Source organism: Cannabis sativa, chromosome 3 (assembly GCF_029168945.1).
Source record: "Cannabis sativa cultivar Pink pepper isolate KNU-18-1 chromosome 3, ASM2916894v1, whole genome shotgun sequence".
Classification (NCBI taxonomy): domain Eukaryota; kingdom Viridiplantae; phylum Streptophyta; class Magnoliopsida; order Rosales; family Cannabaceae; genus Cannabis; species Cannabis sativa.
This window is the reverse complement of record NC_083603.1, coordinates 48,754,434-48,774,395: the sequence shown is the minus strand read 5'-3', so window position 1 is coordinate 48,774,395 and position 19,962 is coordinate 48,754,434.

Sequence of the window (19,962 nt, the reverse complement as noted above, 5' to 3'; positions counted from 1 at the left end):
AAAAATATATATGTCACTAAAGTGACAACACAAGTCACATCACACTTTTATATCTTTAAAATATAATATAATTTTAATTAAAAGAAAATTAACAAAAAAAAAACCACTGCACACGTTTTTTACAGTTTATAATATATATATATATTTAAAGTTTGCAAAGGCAGTCTGCCAAAAAAAAAACAGTACAAAAGTAAATTCCACCGTGTCACAGTACAAACGAAAAAAAAAATAGAAAAAACAGTTTTAGGTGTAAATTTCCCAATAAATATAAGTTTTCCTTATTTAGATTATTTGATATTATCTTTGTTTTTTTTAAGGAAAATCTTTATTATATTTATTTTATTCCTATCTAATTTCTTAGTCAAGAAACAGTGTATAGATGTATGAATAAAAGTTGTCAAGGTTTTCTTATTTATATATGAAATTTTTGTTAAAAAACTGTCCAGGTTCAATGTATCTATTTGAACAGATTGACTGTCTGTTTAAACAGATTCTGACTTTCCTATTTGAAAATATTTTTTATTTATTGGCCTGATTGTTTCTTGATTCTTTCTTCATGACCTAGAAGGTTTCTAAAGTGTATAAAGACACTCCTAGGTCATTGATATTTTTTATATCTCTTTGTGTATCATTTCCCAAATTACTTTCAAAATTAGAGAAAGTTTATTTGTTATGTGAAGAACTTGAGTCCAACAAGTTCTTAGTATTTTATTATTGTATTATTCAGGATTCTTTCTTGTTGAAATTGTACAGGTTGAACACCTTGGATATCATTCATCAAGTTTCGGGAGAAGTCTTGATCATGAGACTCTTTTCGGGAGGAAAAGAGCAAGTTAAACACTCTTCGGGAGGAAGATTTTTTTTTTTATGAATCAGGAAGTTTTTTCCAAATTAACTATGATTTGTACAAACTATAAGTACCATAACCTTCATGTCATGGCCTGCATATTTCTATACAAGATTTTACAAAGAATGAAACCATTCCTCATCTTTTTGGCTAACTTTCTCTTTGCTTTACATTTTCTTTAATTCTATTGACTAACTGAGCCATATTTGGCTATTTTCCTTGCCATAAAATCTCATTTTTGGTTTTCCATAGGTTGTATACCATTCTAGTAAGACAGGCAGCCATCACTTTTTTAAAAAAATTTACTTACTTTAATCCTTTTGAATCCACCTGGTTAGTCGAGGCAATGTTGTATTAGTGACTCTCCATTGCATCCATGTTGCAATTTCAATAAGATATGCCATAGATCTGTTGCAGGAAAAAAACAAATGGTCATTTGTTTCCTCATGATTGTTGCACAGAACACAGTGGGAATCTCCAACAATGCCAAATCTATGTAGTCTTGCTTTGGTTCTCAGCTTCTCCTACATAGAAATTCATAGAATAAAACTATGTTTAGGAGTATTGAATCTTCCCCATATCTACTCACTCCACCTTTTTTTATCTTGAGCAGAGCAAAGTAATTTTTAATCTGCTGCAATTTGATATCTCTCTGCTAGGAATTATTGGGTATCAATCAGAGGCCATATCTACTTTTTTAGAGCTACTAGTTGTCTCCAATACCAGCTCCCTTGGCAAGGGATAAAGTAGCTCCACCAGTTCTCCTCTTTAAGGTAAACACTGTGTATCCATTTGACTGACAAGTTTTTTTTTTTTTTTACAATTGCCCACACGTATTTGATCATTGCAACTTGATTCCATTCCTTAACTCTCTTGAAGCCAATACCCCATGCTGCTTTAGTTTGGCAAACATTGTCCTAAGCTATAGCACCTGCCCCTTGAAACAAGTGTTGGCCTTTCCACAAGAATTCCCTACATATAGCTTCAATATCTTTGATTACTTTCTTTGGAAGGAGCATCACCTGACCCCAATATGCATGAATAGTTAGAAAAATAGAGTTAATCAAGACAACTCTGCCGGAAAATGACAAATGTCTTGAACTCCATGTTCTAATTCTTGCTGTCATCTTTTTTACTAAAGTGGCGCACTCTTTGCTCGAGATCTTCTCTGTACAAATCGGAACCCCTAGTTAGGTGAATGGTAGTTGCTGCTGAGTGAAACCAGAAGTTGCTAGTACTCGAGTTACATCTTGCCTTGGCATGTTGCTGCAATAAATTGTAGACTTAGATGCATTATGGAGAGCCTTGAAGTGTGAGAAAATAGTTTTAGGCCTTGAAGCAAGTATATCACACTTTTGTAGTCCCCATTATAGAACATTAACACATCATCAACAAAGCTGAGATGGTTTAGTTGAAGCTGATCACATCTATCATGGTAGAAAAAATCAAGTTTCATACCCACCTTCTTCATGATTCTTGTCAATTCTCCACCAGGCAGTAGGGTTCTAAAACCTTTATCATATTTATCACATGGCCTATCCAATTTACCAATTATTCTGGCTGCCACATATGAATGAGTGGCCCCAAAGTCAAAGAAAATAGAATAGTAAGAGTTATTGATTGAGAGCTGACCTGTAAAAACTGAGGGGCTAGCTTCTGTATCAGTCTGAGTAAGAGCAAACACCCTTGTTGGAGTGGGTTTTGCCTTAGACTTCTATTCTTCCTTCTTTAAATGTGGGAAGTCTCTTTTATAGTGTCTAGTTACACCGCATTGGAAACATCCTCGACCTTTACACTCACCTAGATGATGCTTCTTACAGTTAGGGCATTCTGGGCAAGTGTATCGGCTCTTAGACCCACCTTGACAGTTACCACAACCTTGGTTCCCTTGGAACCTTTTATTCTGATTCGAGCCACCAAACGTAGATGGGACTTTTCTCTTTTGATCAGTGGTTGAGTCATTACCACTCCTACCATAACTAAAGGTAGGTGGAGCAGTGGCTCCACCAACAATTTGAGTCACTCAAGACTCCAAAATGCACTTAGATGCACCCTCAGCTCGTAGTGCTTTCCCCACCATATCAGCATAAGTGGTATTTATTGTAATCATTAGGTCGTGTCTAATCTCAGGGTTCAACCCATCTAGATTCTTTTCTTTCTTACTAAAGTCAGTTGGCACTATTCTCGAGGTTAACCTAGGCAGTTTGTCAAACTGTGTCATATTTTGTAACTAACATAATTTCCTTCTGGGTCAACTGAGTGAATTCCTTTCTTTTTGCACTACGTACTGCTTGTTATAGTACTTCGCATTAAACAACTCCTAGATTTTATTCTCAAGTGATAGTGGTAACATCCTAGGTGAGAGCTACCATATCCCACCAAACTAGGGTATCTTCCTGGAACTGGAAGGTAGCACAAGTCACTTTGTCATTTCCAGTGACTCGCATAAAGTTCAGAATTTGATTGATAACAGTTAGCCACTGTTCGGCTTTTATAACATCTAGACCTCCCAGAAAAACTAGAGGCGCCTGCTTACGGAACCTTTCATGCAATGGTTCCATTCAGGTAGGAACAGGAATCGACCCCACCTACACAGCAGGGGCAGGAGCCACTTGCACCTCAAGAGCATGCATTGCAAGAGCACCCTGCTACCTGAAATGTCGAATCTCCTCATCTTCCTCATTAATTCTTGCTTACATTGCTATAAACCTATTCTCCCAATCTTGGGCAGCCTGTGGTGGGTTAATATCACCCTGACCGCGTGCCCTACCTCTTAGGCCTCTACCTCAGCCATGAATATTTGGGGGAAACTGAACTCCCTGACCACCACTAGATCCGATCGAATTACCCTAGCTTCTTGTGTTCCGCTGGCATCCATTCTAATAGAACAACTTGTGAAACAATGAGCTATCCTGGTCAGATTGCGATTAAGAACAATTTTAATTACCACTTACTTGAGATAATAAAGCATACACCTATTCAGCTATTAGGCTACTAACATGATTCCCTATAAGACTTTTCTTATAACATACTAATAAATAAACTAAGAAAGCAATAAAGGCTTACTAAATCGTGAGTCGAGCTTATCTCTGATGATGATTGTACATATTGTAACAATCTTTGGAAGACAACTTGGTGGCTCTAATATCAAATTGTAACACCCTACTAGGTCATGCGTGTTATCATGATTTAAAGCTATTTATGCCATCCAATGCTAATCAACGAGTTTGTTGAAAAATGTGTTAAATTAGAATTTTACTTAATTAACCTTTAATTGAAAATAAATAACCTTTACATAACTGGGATCCCGTAGTTAAAAATTTATAACCATATTACAAAATATTAGTTACAAAAATTTTCGCCTAGCGACTATTCAAAATACAGCCTACTATCTCGAAGATCGAACACTCCAGGTCTAACCGCCCCAATATGTACAATCTTTATCTGCTCGCACTCACTGCTACTCGGCCTTAGCTTTGCCCTTACCTACACATGAAAATAACAACTATGAGTCAACAAACTCAGTAAGAAAAGCACAATCATAACTTAAACTTAAACCAGATTATAACTAGGCGCCTATACACCCAATCATAATCCTATCATGCGTTCCACGCGTACGGAGTCTAGAACGTTTGTATGACAGTACTATTGACCATAATATCAGCCTATACTCGGTACTCTAGTCGTACTGATGTGATAATGTCAATCAATACTTATGTCAAACATACATTCATCGGTATCCAATATAAATCTATTTATATTGATACCGCTATTTCAATGTAATCTAGTAGACATTCATAAACATGGACGCTAAATATGTAATCACATATGCATATCATTATACTAATCTTACCTCGATTCAAATTTAGGTGTGCCACTCAACTTGAGTAGAACTACTGCTTGACGGTTTATAGGCCCCTAAGTCACAACATATGCAAAATTGATAAGTGATATGCTAAATCACTTTTTGAGGACTTACACTCAAAAATAAAAGTTTTCCTATCGATAAATAGCGTGACTAAAACCTAAATATCAAGAAAATTCTAAAAAATGAGGTTTCGAGAAAAGTTACCCAAAAAAAAGGTAGGCCTACCTGTAAAAACGATAGGTCATTTTTTTGGGTTTTCTTCCTGGAAAAATGGTAGGTCGTTTTCTCATAAACGGCATGTCGTTTCTATAGTAAGAAAAATTCAAAACCTCAAAACTCAACCAAATAGATTCCAAACTTTACCAAAAGCTCCAAAATACCTAATTGAGTCATAACAAGCATAATCCAAGTGAAAAATGCATCATCAACAAACTATAACAAGATCTATCATTAATGAGCAAAGCTTGAGTTCTAAAGCTCAAACTTTATCAAAACTCAACCACAAGCAACAATTCATGCTTAAAACAGCTTAAATAACTCTAAATTAACACCAAAAATTACTCTCTAACATAAACCCAACATGCAACAGCTGAAATAACAAAATAACCCCAAAACCTAGTTATATTCTTGAGAAAAAACAAAGAGAAAAGAGTGAATGAGCTTACCTCGAGATGATTTTTAAATTTCTAACTGAAATCCTTGCAAAATTGATAACCTAAGTCTGGAATTGGTGGGATTCTTCTTGGGGATTCTAGGGCCAAAAATGGGAGAGAGAGTTTGAAGAGAGAGAATGTTTTTGTTATGTAAAAATTTGATTTTCTTTTCATTATCTTATTAGTATTTAGAATATAATACATTCATAAAAGATAAAATATTGATTGATACTAGAAATCCAACTTATCCCTAAATTAATACTAAAACCAAAATGCCTTAAATAATCTTTACTTCTCTAAGAAGTAACCTTGAAACCTAGGGGTATTATGGTCCAAATCTATAACCACAAATACTCCCAATATTCTAAATATCTATCCAAAATGTCCCATTAAAACTAAGATACTAAACGTTGCCTAAGTGATTCTATAGGCCAACCGTCGTATTCCACTATTACCGGGCATAAAAATATGAAAAAAAAAACATCAAATTCATATATATTATAATTAACACACCTAGAATTCAAATATATCTTCACAATTGCATAAATAATAATTAAAAGTTTAATCTTGAATTAAACTCTAATTATTTGTTAATTCTCATACTAAAGCTAAGCGGTCATTACACATGGACTTTGAGGGTTCATGGAGTAAATACTTGCCTTTGATAGAATTTTCTTACAACAATAGCTATCAGAGTACAATAGGGATGGCTCCATATGAAATGATGTATGGTAGGAAATGTCATTCCCAAATTCATTGGGATGAGACCGAGAAAAGGAAGTATTTGGGTCTTGAGTTAGTTCAGAGAACCAACGAGGCAGTAGACGAGATCAAGGCTCAGATGCTTGCTTCACAGAGCAGGCAAAAAAGTTATTTTGATCCCAAGCGCATAGACATAGAATTTTAGGTAGGAAAACATGTTTCCTACAAGTTTCACCAATGAAAGGTATAAATTGCTATCAGAAAAGGGCAAGTTAAGCCCTATAGGTTCATAGGGCCATTCCAAATACTCAAGAAGGTTGGGCAGGTAGCATATCGGCTAGTCTTACTACCAGCACTGTCGGATATACATAATGTATTCCATATTTTAATATTGAGGAAATATGTGTCAGGCGCGACTCATATCTTGAGTTATGAAGCCCTAGAACTACAATAAGATTTGTCCTATGAGGAACAACCGGTTCAAATCCTCGATAGGAAGGAAAAGGTTCTTCAGAACAAGACCATAGCATTGGTCAAAGTACTTTGGAAGAATAGCATGGTAGAGGAAGCCACTTGGGAACTAGAGTCTGGCATGAGGACTCAATATCTGGAGTTATTCAAGTTAGATTTTGAGGATGAAATCTTTTTAACGGGGGGATAATTGTAATGATCACATGATTGAAATATGGATTAGTAAGGCAATTAGTATTGATAATTTGTATTTTATAATTTTATATGAATATATATGTTGTGGGCTATATTTATAAGAAATAGGCATTAGAGTTATAATTTCTCAATTTCTGAGATTTTAATAAACTCAAATTATATTATTTATGCTATATGTGAAATTTATAATTTTTATAATTTTTGCTTGATAACGATGGAAAATACGGCGGATAGCTATTAGAGTCACATGGGTGAGATTTGGACATTTTTTTAGTGGGACAAATATAAGTGATATTTGGAATATCAGGTTCAAGTGGGATTATGGGTTTGGACTATTTTACCCCTTAAACCTATAGATTACTAAAGTTGGAAGTAAAGGGGTAGTTATGGAATTTTTACCCTTGGTTTTAGATTTTCTTTTGTTGGTTATTATTAGACTTTTAACTCTTATTATTTTTATTATTATTATTATTAAGATAAGACTAAGTTTTAATTAATTAAGTCATTGGAAGAAAAAGTTAAGAAAAATAAATATTATCTTTTTCTCTCTCTCTCTTTTCGAACCCAAAGGAACAAGGAGGAACCAAGGGTTCCATTTCTAATTTTTCAAATGGTTTAGCTGGAATTCAAGGGGTAATTCTATAGCAATTGGAAGGAACTGACAAGGTAAACCCTAAAAATCCTATTCTTTGAGTTTTTGAAGCTTTTAGTTGGGTTATCGCATGTTATTTTTGGAATTTAGGTTCTGCATGTGTTAAGCTTTGTTTTGTTTTAATTTTTAGATTATATTTGAGTTGAATTTAACTTATTTGAGCTGGTTTTGCTAGTTTGAGGAGTGGTTGATCAAGTTGGAGTTTGAGAACTCAAACTTGGCTCAACAGTGTCACTTTTCATTTATGTGTGTGTCTGCTATTGTTATTGCTTGGAAATTATTGTTGGATGTCATTACAGGTATTTTAGAAAGTTTGGTTAAGTTTGGGAAAGTTTTGAGAGAGATTTGGGGTTTTTACAATTTTCTACAGAGTACTAATTGACCAATTTTGTAGAACCGATTAACTGTTTCTCCAGACAGGACCCTAGGAACCAGTTTGCCATTTAGAAATTCAGTTTACTGGTTTAGGGAATTTATAGAGCCTTAGTTTTTATGTTTCCTCGATATTTAGGGTTTTGCCATGCTATTTATCGATAGGAAAATTTCTAGTTTTGAGTTTAGATCCTCAAGAAAGTTTAGCGAGTTATTTACCCATTTATGTGATTGTGGCATAGGGCCTCCGTTCAGCGCTTGATTTTCCATTCAGGTCGACTGACACACTTAAATTTAGAAACGAGGTAAGATTAGTATAAAACATGTGTATGTATATGTGTATGTATGTAAATTTCATGTTGTGTATGTGATTCATATGCTACCAACACTAGTATGGTAGTGGTACTAAGTGCATTGGTACAATCTATGATGTTCGAAGGGTACGTTGCAGTGTTACCAACACTAGTATGGTTAAGTACGTAGTGCATGTGGTACAACACTCAGGGGTACTCGAGGTACGGTTCAAACCTCCCAACACTAGTGCAATAGTTGTACTTATTGCATATGGTACAGAGGTCATACTTTTATTAAGAACGTTCTTAATCATCTGTTAAGTCTTGTGGATAGATGTATGGATTGCCTAAATACAAGTCGGTCATATACTTTGTGTTATATGATTATTTTACTGAGTTTGTTGACTAACGAATATTGTTTACATGGGTAGGTAAAGGAAAGGCTAAGGCTGAGGAATAGTGAATCCAGAGCTCAGGGATGATTGTACATGTCAAGATGGTAAGACTTGGGCTTTATTTTATAGTCGTTGTGCGACATATTTATAAAATGTATTTTGAACATGAATATAAATTTTAAAAGCGAGATCTCGACCTTCTGTATGGATATATGTATATAGTTATAAAGGTTTACAGTTTAAATTTGACACGTTATTGAGAAACCCTTTGTTAGCAATGTGCACAGTAATTAGAATGTAACCGTAGCATGTCTAAGCAGTAGGGCGTTACAATTGCGGAGTGGGTTACGATTCTAGTTTCTTTGCAATCAAAATAGGGTGAGTTGTGAGATGGACTGCAACTTTGGTTTCTCTGCAACCAAAGTGGTGTGAGTTGCAGGGTGCATTGCAATTCTGGTTTCTCCACAACTAAGGCATTGTGAGTTACAAGGTACGATGCAATTATCATTTCTCACAACCAAAACGATGTGAGATTTAGGGTGGGCTACAATGCTCGTATCTCTGCAATCAATTTGGTGAGATGCGTTGACCGACGCAAAAAGTACTTTTTGTAGTAGTGTGAAGGGTAGATTATGACAATGGTCTCCCTAATGCTAGAGTCCTATGAGTTGTGAGATGGGTTGTAATTTTAAATTGTCAACATGGGAATAGTATGAGTTGTGGGGAGGGTTACGATTATGATTTCTCTTAAATGGTAGCAGTGACAATTGTGTGGTCTCGAACTCTCCAAGGTCGAGTGGTTGACGAAGAGAAAAGAATAGTAACAATCATGATTTGATGAATAAATTGTATATTATTAGAAATTTGAAAATAATAATAATAAAAAATCGTATAATAGAAAAAGACTATAAAATTGAAAAGATAAATTTAAATAATAATTTTTTTTTCCAAATTGTAGTATATGTGGTTATTTTATAAATATATAATTACAGCATCTCTAATAGAGTGTTAAATAAGTCATGTATTATATTTTTTAGAACTTTTCAATAAATTTTTTTCAAATAGTATACTATAAGCTATTTTAAATTTGACTCATGCGAAAAATTAAGTAAAATTTAATACAAAATATAGCATTATACCAAAATTTGACACACAATAAGTACTATTTTTATTTTTATATTTGTCTTTAATCATTAATGACATACTTTAATACACTAAGTTGATGTTACGTGCAAAATGCACGTATAATTAATTTTCTTTTTAATTAGGTTGAATAAGGTGATATTAAGTGCAATACATGTATGTTTAATTTTTTTTAATTAGGTATTGTATTTTTTTTTTTTAATTTTTGGAATAGAGCTTGAGATTTTGATCTTTAAGAATTTTTTTTTAGTTATTGCTACATTAGTGTGTCATTTGAATGTGATTATATATATATACGTATTTTTTAAATTTTAAATTTTTTTTAATTAGGTAATGTATCTGATAATGCATATATTGTAATTTACTTATTCTTAACCAAAACTTACATAATCAAATTTGAGTGTGTCTATATATAAATTGAATTCGTAAATTTGATATAAAGGTTTTTTATTTGCAAACTTTATGAAAAATATGGTGTGTGAAGTCAATTTAAAATATAAAATAAATAATAATATAGTTAAAAATATGGTTAAAAATATTTATAATATTTTAAATTTAAATTTTTTTATATAAAATATTTACGTAGTTTTTCATTTTAATTTAATTTAAAGTTAAATCAATAAATTTAAAAATAAGATTAAAAATATCAATAATATTTTAAGTATTTTAGATTAAAATAAAAATTAAAAATATCTATAATATTTTAATTATTTTAAATTAAAATATTTATATAATTTTTATTTTTAAATATATATAATAATATTATAAAATTAATAAAGAATATTTTGTTAAGTAAAAAGATATTCTGTTAAAGTTAGCTTAGAAACCAAAAAAATATCGTTAAATCAAAAATTCTGTTACATAGCCACACTTTATAAAGAATAGATATATTTCATTTAGAATATTGTCATTAATAATTTTTTAAATATTTAATTTATTAATTATTATTATTGATTATTTATTTTTATATCGATTTACCTTTTAAAATATTATGATGTCTTAGAATTCAATTATAAATGTTATGTTAAATATAATATTTATTTATTTTTTTACTAAATTTAATATATACTTAAATGTTCTTTCATCAAATGATTGAATTTCTTGGATACATCGATCTTCATCATAAAAGACACAATGTATACATGTTGAGTGTTACATTCAATGAATGAAAATACAAAGTGTCAAACAATATGTTGAAAAATATCATGCACATTTTTTTTAACCAAAGTCAAGCAACTACATGCAGTTCTTCAATATTCTTTTCTAATTAAATAAAATAAAATTTGAACTCTAGTACTTGAAACGAAATTAATGGAGAAAACATTTAAAACTTGAATTTTGTTTTTATAATGTTAAAACAACAAACATTTCACCAAAAATAATTAATTAATTATATAAATATGTGTAAAATTTCTGTGCTTATCCATATGGAAAATGATATAGGTGAGATTCTTGTAATAGTCTAACTTGACCGATGTGGAATTATTTTTTCTTTTTAAAGTTAATTAGGATTTTTTTTCCGAACTTTAATATGTACTAAATTATACTTTTGAATTTTTTTTACCGTTAAAAATTCTTCCTCAACTATTGAGATTGTTAGATTTAAGAATTTTTATCTAATTTCATTTAATTTTACTGTTTCAGTGATTGTTTATGTACTAAACCATGCTCCCCAGACTTTGATATCTACCAAATCATGTCCCTCAATTTGATATGTACTAAATCATGGCTCCTGAACTTTCATTCATGTTAGAATTTTTTTACTAAAATTGGACAAAAGTCCTTAACTCTAACAATCTCAATAGTTTAGAGAGAATTTTTAACATGTAAAAAAATTCAAGATGCATGACTTGGTACATGTCAAAATTCAGGAGGAAAAAATCTTAATTAGCTTTTTTTTATTATTTATTTATTTCTTATTCAGATTTCATTTCCTTGGCTGCTCTATATTTTATTTTTTATTTTATTTTTATTTGAAATTATATAAAATATGATTTTTTTTTTCTAACTTTATAAATTTTTTTATAGGGATTTAACTTTTCCTCTTTATTTATAGTTTTTTATACTTAAAAATTAATGATATATGATTATTTACTTATAAATTTATAAAAAGAAATATAATGATGCCATATTTTTAGTAATAGCTATAATATTTAGGGAATTTTAAGAGTTATTTTACAATTTTATTAACTTTTTCAAATTAGTTTATTATTTTAATTTTTTTAGTTGAGAAAATTACATATTTTCACATATATTTATAAATTTTATTATTACATAATTATTCTAATATATTGTCATCATTTATTATTATTTTTAATTATTTTATTTTTTTTTCAACGTATATGTTTTGTTCTACATTAAGAGTCTGTTTGAAAACAACTGTGTAATTACTATGCAGTGTAATTACTAGGGTAGTAATTTCACTGTATAGTAATTACATTGTATTTTAAAATACAAGGTGTGTTTCGATGTCAAGTGGTAATTACATGTGAATTCCTAATATCATGTTTGGCATGATAGTTAGTAATTACACAGTAAATTAATATTATAATATTTAAAAATAAATTTCATCAATTAATAATATATAAATAAATAATAATCTCTTCATAAAATAAAATCAAAACTATACCAATTTAGTAGTAAATATTTAAAATAATTTTTTTAAGACTATCTAATTGCTCTTGTGTTCCATATATTTTGAGCTACTATATCTTTAAAATTAAACATATATTGTTTGTCATCATCTGTTGGCCCGTCACCAAGTTCTTCATCTGAATCTGAATCAAAATCAATATTGTTCAAATTTTCACAATTTCCTATTTCATTTTCCATGTCCTCTTCGAAAAATTTATCATCCCAATTCCATTTGCGAATAAAGTTGTGAAGTACACAACATGCTAATACAATCCAACCTTGTTTTTTGATCATTCATAGAAAAAGGGAAAGTCAATACATTAAAAATAATTAAAATATCATATCAATTAATTAAAATAATTTGAATTTGTTTTTGGTATGTAATTACACAGTGTAATTACACCCAATTCTCATGGGGGGTATGAGAATTGGAGAGAGTAATTGAGGCCTCCCAATTACCTCTAATTACACAGTTACCATGTAATTACGTGGCCACACAAACACGTCAAACTGTGTAATTACCTCCAATTATATCCAATTCTAATTTCTAGGTGGCTTTCCAAATGCGCCCTAAGAAACCACTGTCATATTTATGTAATTTGGTTCAGCAAAAAGTACATAGACAACTATTCACCATCTTACACTTAAATATGTCATTTTTATGTTTATTTAATGATATTTTTTCTCAAACTAAAAGTTAGTGTACCATATATTCATATGCAAGAATAATATATATATATATATATACTAGCAAAAAGTTACATGCAAGGCACGTACACTAAATTTTATGCTAGTTTTTTTTCTATATTATTTGAAAGTGATACAATTAAAAATTAAAGAAAAAATATTATTAGTTATTAGGTAAGATTATTATTATGTGTATAAGAAGAAATCACAAATTGATTAATCTTATAATCTTAACTTTAATCAAATAGGGTTTTAGATATATGAACAATAAATAATCACGTAAAAATCAAAAATAATTATTTGAATAAAGAATTCAATATACACAGTTATATATATGAATCTTATTAATCAAAAATAATTATTCAATATATGAACAATAATTTGTTACGCTACATGTTTCCCAATAAAGAAATCTACCTCCTCATAGTCAAAAATAAATAATATATGTAATACAGATCTTTGTAATAGAGTACCTAAAAGAAACAAAACTTCAGTTACCATAATCGGAAAAGGTTTAAGTGAACTAAATAATGACTAAGAAGATCAAATTATAAAATGAAAATAACATATGTCTATATGAGTATGATTTTTTTGCTATATGAGCATGATTTATCTAAGAGAAAATAAATAAACCTATAAACATATAAATATACTTAATATTAATTTTGACAAAGAAACAATTCAATTATAAACAATTCTAAATATCAGCTTGACACTTTCAACACACTAATTACTCATTAAATAACCATAATGTATACATCATGATAATTTTATTTTATTTGATATCAAATGATAGAGATTATTGAGGTTTTCAGCCATGAAAAACACACTATGATCAAAAAGTAATGCTCAGTAATTGTATATTTCAAAGAAACCCAAATTTCCATGAATGTCCTTAATAAGATATAAACAATAAAGTTGTAAATTAAAAAAAAAAAAAGTAGCAAAATTTCAGTCAATATAAGAAATAGAACAAATTGAAGATTTATACAATACTGGAATTTGAACTCTTATAGGCCATTAGCGAAGGGGCGAAACTCGTTAGATTCCCTAGTAGAACACTACCTTAATGGTCTGAACACAAAAATTGTAGAAATCAAAATATGAATAAATTAGCATCATCAACAAAAGAAAAATGAAAGGGAAAAGACTTAATATTTACGTGACAAATAATTATTAATTGAATTAAAAAGTTAAGATTATAAGATTAATTCAAATTATTGTTCATATATTGAATTATTTTTTATTACTGGGATTAATCAATATATGAACAATAATTTGAATTAATCTTATAATCTTAACTTTCAAATAGGGTTTATAAAAGAGGCATAAATAATCAAATAGGGTTAGAAATACGGTAATTAAAGAAAATCTAGAACCTTTTTTTTTTTTGATTTGATGGGATTTATTTTATTTTTATCTTATTATATATAAATAAAAAGTGGCCCATGAATTTCTCATAAATCATTTTATTTTTAATATAAATAAAAAGTCACCCATAAGTTTCTCATAAATCAAGAATTATGTTATATAGGCACACTTTATATAGAATAATATAGAATAGATATATATATTTCTATTTTTTTTTTTTTTTGAGCAAATTACATCAAATATGGGATTTCAAAAAAAAAAAAAAATTGAAAAATATGGTTGTTTTTTATTAGGCCACATTTTATGGCATTTTTTGCTTTTTGAACTTTTTTATGGGAATGCCATTTTCATATATTTGCAAAAGAAAAACAGAAAGCCCATATTTCTATTTTTTTTTTTTTTGGTAGAAGAGGTATTGTATCGCTAATACAATCCCTCTAACCTTTGAACGAGAACCAGAGAAAGGTTAAGACGATGAGCATCATCTATGGTGAAACGATAGCGTTTGACAAGATTGATTGGAGGGTCACAACGACGCCATTCGATGGTGTGATTAATCACAGGCAATGAAGTTTGAGAGGGGATTCGATGGAAAAGGTGGTGGTGGGTTTAACTGTAATTGTTGATGTGAACCGTTATTGATTTGAATCTCGTAGTTGTTTTTTTGTTCGATTATCGTTTGTGCCAATCGTCTCTCTATATTGATTAGAATTTTTTTCATTGAAATGTATTTTGATTTTGCTTCCTATGTAATTTGTTTTCATTTTTAATTTTAGTACGCTTTTTCATTTCTTTGATTTCCAAGAATAGTTTATCATTTACAATTCTTTTTTACTTTAGTTACAGTTCTTTTGATCATTATGAGCATATTTCAAAGTCTTTTTATACTGCTTTGAATTTTTGTTTGTCTTGATGTATTCTTCTAAAATTAAAGACATTCTATTTTTATGTTATGATAGTTTTAACATTAAAATTTCTTTTAATTGAAGCAGAAAGGGAAGGAAAAAAAGTTGTAGCTTTGTTATTATGGTTTTAATTTTTACATTTCAAGCCAAAGCTTGATAAGGATATGAACGAGTGATGAACATGAAGATGAGATTCTTTTGTATTGAATTATAATGTGTGGATTTTAGCTCTCTCTTAATAAGTTTAGACTCTTTTCTTTCATGTTAGTTACTAGTAAATTTAGACTTAGGTTCTGTTATGTAAATTTTTTATTTTTCCTAATTATTGAGAACTTTCATTTGATAAGTTAATATTTAAAGGGTGTTAGAAATACTGTTTGTTAACTGGTTTTGGTTTCGGTATCTAATGGTTGGTTTTGTTGTTTTGGGTTCAAAGTTTACATTTTTGTTTTATTTATTTTTGTCAATTAATTTTTAATTTATTTGTTTTTTTATAACCGGTTTCGTTATATTAGATTTTTGCTCAATTATTTTGTTGTAATTATTTTTTGTGTTCCAATCAATCTTTTGATTGTTTTAGCTATTTTATGTATTTGTTTATTTTCTTAGTTAATTATAATAGTAAACTAGTTTTTGTGGTTAATTATTAGCTATGTTGTTTTACGTAATTGGATTCTAAATTTCAGCTTTTGATTTAGTTTTTCAAGTAATTGGTTTTTATTTGGTTGATTTTTGTCACTGGTTTCTTTATGTTAAATTTTGAAACATTATGTTAGAGAAAAAGTTTTATATTGTTTCAAGTAATTGGTTATCATGTGTAAGTTCTTAATTTGTTTATTTTATGAAACTAATTTTTTTATTTTAGATTTTTAATTAGTTGTTTAATGTAATGTAAGTTTTTACAATTTATTTTTATCCAACTGATTTTTAATTAGATTTTTAAAAGTTTTGTTATAATTGTGTATGAGTTCTACAAGTTTTGTTATGGTTACACAGATTTTGTTATTATTTTTCTATGATTTTTTATATGGTCGAAACATGTTTAATAGGTTTTATAGGTTTGAACTTGTTTCACAGGGTTTACAGGTTCAGAACTAGTTTCAAAGGTTAGATACTTGTTTCACAGGTTCAAAATTGGTTTCATAGGTTTTAAGGGTTTTGTCATGGGGCTGCTCCATTTTATGATGTTATTGTATATTCTTTATTTTAAGTTTCTTTTTTTTATTATTATTTTGTTTCTAAGTTCAAAACTGGTTTAGATTATATTTGTGATTAGTATTTTGTTATGCATTGTGTGTTGTTTTGATTATATTTGTGATTAGTATTTTTTTTTTGTATTTTTGTGTTTGTGTGTGTGCTTCTTTTTTTATTTGGTTGATTGATGAAACTAGTTTCAGCCAACTTTATTGTTCATCATTTCTATTTTGTTATGATTTTTATAGGGTCGAGAAACTGGTTTCACAATGTTCACATGTTTGAAACTGGTTTCACAGATTTGAGGGTTTTGTAATGGGGTTGCTCCATATTATGATATTAGTATATATTTTTTATTTTAAGTTTCTTTGTATTTTTTTTGTTTTTAAGTACGAAACAGGTTTTTATGTATTTTTAATTGGTCATTTAATATAGTTAGTCTCTATGATTTAATTTTAGGCTTATTAGTAATTTTTTCCCTTAAACTTTGACATGTAGTAAATCGTGCCCCCTGAAATTTTTTGGCCGTTAAAAATTCCCCCTGAACTATTGAGATTGTTAAATTTAAGGACTTTTGTCTAATTTCATTCAATTTACTGTTTCAGTGATTGTTTATGTACTAAACCATACTCCCCAGACTTTGATATCTACCAAATCATGCCCCTAAAACTTTGATATATACTAAATCATGCCCCTTAAAATTTCATGTATGTTAGAATTTTTTTACTAAAATTAGACAAAAGTCCTTAAATTTAACAATCTCAATAGTTCGGCGGGAATTTTTAACGGGCAAAAAAGTTCAGGAGGCACGATTTAGTACATGTCAAAGTTCAGGGGGAAAATTACTAATTAATCTTTATATTATTGAACCAACTACTCGCTGCTCTAGTCAGTGAGGTGGGGAATAAAATACAACATTAATTATTCGAGATATTACTGGCTCGCATTATGGTATTGAAATTGTTGAGGTGAGCAACTGGGTCCGAAGTCCCAATCGTATTGTGAGATGTGAGGGTTTTTAAATCCCTGGGGAAATTTAGAGTTCATAATGTCAGAATGGAAAGGCTCGGGTTCCTCATCCGAGTCATAACCAGTTTCTCATATTCCCCATCTTGGTATCTCCTAAATTTATCTTCCAACTCATTGATTCACAATTGGATTGGATCCTCTTCCTTTCGATTAGCATTGAGTTGTTGTCGTAAATCAGGTGCATTCTGATTTAAGCGCTCGCATAAATTGGAATGTCTTCGATTCAAACATTCACGAAAATCTGGCTGTCTTCGATCATAGTTGCTCGTGGACCTTGCAGCTGAGTAACTCTCAGATTGATAGCTCCCTGTAGTGCTCATACTTTCTCGATCATCATCACGGCGAGGTCTATCTCCTCCTCACGTGTGCCTTTCTGACTAATTGTGTTCTCAGGATCTCGAACGTCCCGAGCTAGAACTTGCCTCGTCATGCACAGGCCTTCTCCTTCGAGAAAGGTTAGATACATGCCCCTACTGGGGTATGTGTATGCCTCTTCCCTATCAGTTCGAGAAGGACGTTGAGGGTTTCTCGGTGGTAACCCACTTGTCCTAGGTTTAGTCCTAAGATTTCTCTCGTTATCACGAGGGATCTCCTATTCCCTAGTTTTGGGCTGCCTTATGTTCTCGTTTCTACGAGAAGACTCTGGCAAGTCATTATTTTCATTCCCTTGATTCGTAAATCCATGGGGTCTTTGAGGTACTTTTCGATGAGGCGCTTGATCGTTCTGTTGTTCGCTTTCTGGAGCATCCCTAGTTTCCCTAGGTTGCTCCTCCTGGGTGTTCTGGGGATTTTCCTGATTTGTCTCCTGCCTCCTGGTTCTCGAACCTCGAGGTCTACCTCGTGGCCTTCTTACTCCAGGTTCAAGTTAGTTATGTGCATTATTTTCTTGAGTTGCTCTGGCTGCGGCTACCTCTCTTTCCAACTCAGCGTTTTATTGGTTAAACTCGGCCAGATATTGCCAAAGTTGGCAATTTTCCAATTCAACTAACGGTACATACCTAGTGGGATCATAGGCATCCTCACTTCTAGGTACATAACTAGTGTTAGCATTGGCTTCCTCATTGCTAATTTTTGGGTTTTGATCATGACCACGTTGGTTTCTTCTTGAACGTGTTGTTCTTGAAGTGGGTGGTGTTACGAAAATTATAAACACTACGCAAGTATACGCAATCAAGTAGTAGCTCACGCAAGTGAGGTCGAACCACAGGGAATTGGATTAATTACTACTAAACTATACCTATAATTCTATTTGGCAAATCAAAAGTATTTATGATTTAAAAGAATTAAAGTAATTCAGAAAACTTATAACACAATTAAAGTTAAGCAAGATGAGATGATAGGGAGGAGAATCATGTTGTTGTTTACCCAAATCGTTAATGCCTAATTGCTATCCTATTCTTGAAGTGAATGACAGATTATAAAGTAACCTAGCTCTTTTCAGATCTTCTACGTTCTAAATCACATGTTATCTAATTAATTCCTTAATTAAACTAACATGAAATCAGCATTAGGTAATAATCTACTCGTCACATAAGTCATGTGAATACTCTTGTTTCACATAAAACATCGATTATCCAAATTTTAGCATTCTCAATTCTCACTTTTCAGATTTCGAATTGAGATCATAAAGCATGCACAAGGTGATCAATCTTAAACATGAAAGTAAGAACAAATTAAGATAATTTCACAAACAAGAATGAAGGAATGGCAATTAAACATTAACTAGGGAAAACATTAAACAACAATCATCATCCTCCCTAAATGGGAAATTTAGTTCAGAAATAAATCCATAACCGTTCCTATAACAATATTCAACATAAATAAATTAAAGAGGAATAAAGAAAGAAATTGTTGGTGGATGAATTCTGGATCTTCACTTGAATCACTATGCTCTTCCTGCCGCTCTCTGCTGTGTTTTAGGGTTCCCAATCGCCTCCCCTGACTTCCAATCGCAGTTTTCTATTTATAACTAATTTTTAGGGTTCGATGGACAAAAATACCCCTGGGCCGTACGGGATCTCGCCGCGGCTAAGTGTGGTCTCGCCGCGGCCAGATAAGTGCCTAAAATACACAGTTCTGTAAGTCTCAAATGGTCGCGGCGAGGGTGTATCTCGCCGCAGCGACTGTAGCCTCAAAACCCTTCTTCCCTGCTTCGTGATCTAGCCGCGGCCAAGCTGTATCTAGCCGCGGCCAGATATACATCTTTCCTCCAAAAAGTGTTTTTCTTGGCTCAGCTCGTCTTTCATTGGGCTTTTTCATCCCGAGACCTCGATTATTCCAAAGAGCCTGAAAACATAGAAAACAAGCGTAATTCTGTCCCAACACAGTGAAAAGCGCACATAAAATCGATCCAAAATATAGGCTAAAAATAGCCTAACAAACTCCCCCAAACTGAATCTTTACTCGCCCCCGAGTAAAACTAAGACTCAAACTAAAAACAAACAACACATTAGATAACCAAACTTTCCAACGATTGAACTGCTACCACCACCTGCACAACTTCAAGCCATCATTAAGTGGAATCTCAACTCGCTAACTCTAAGAACTAATT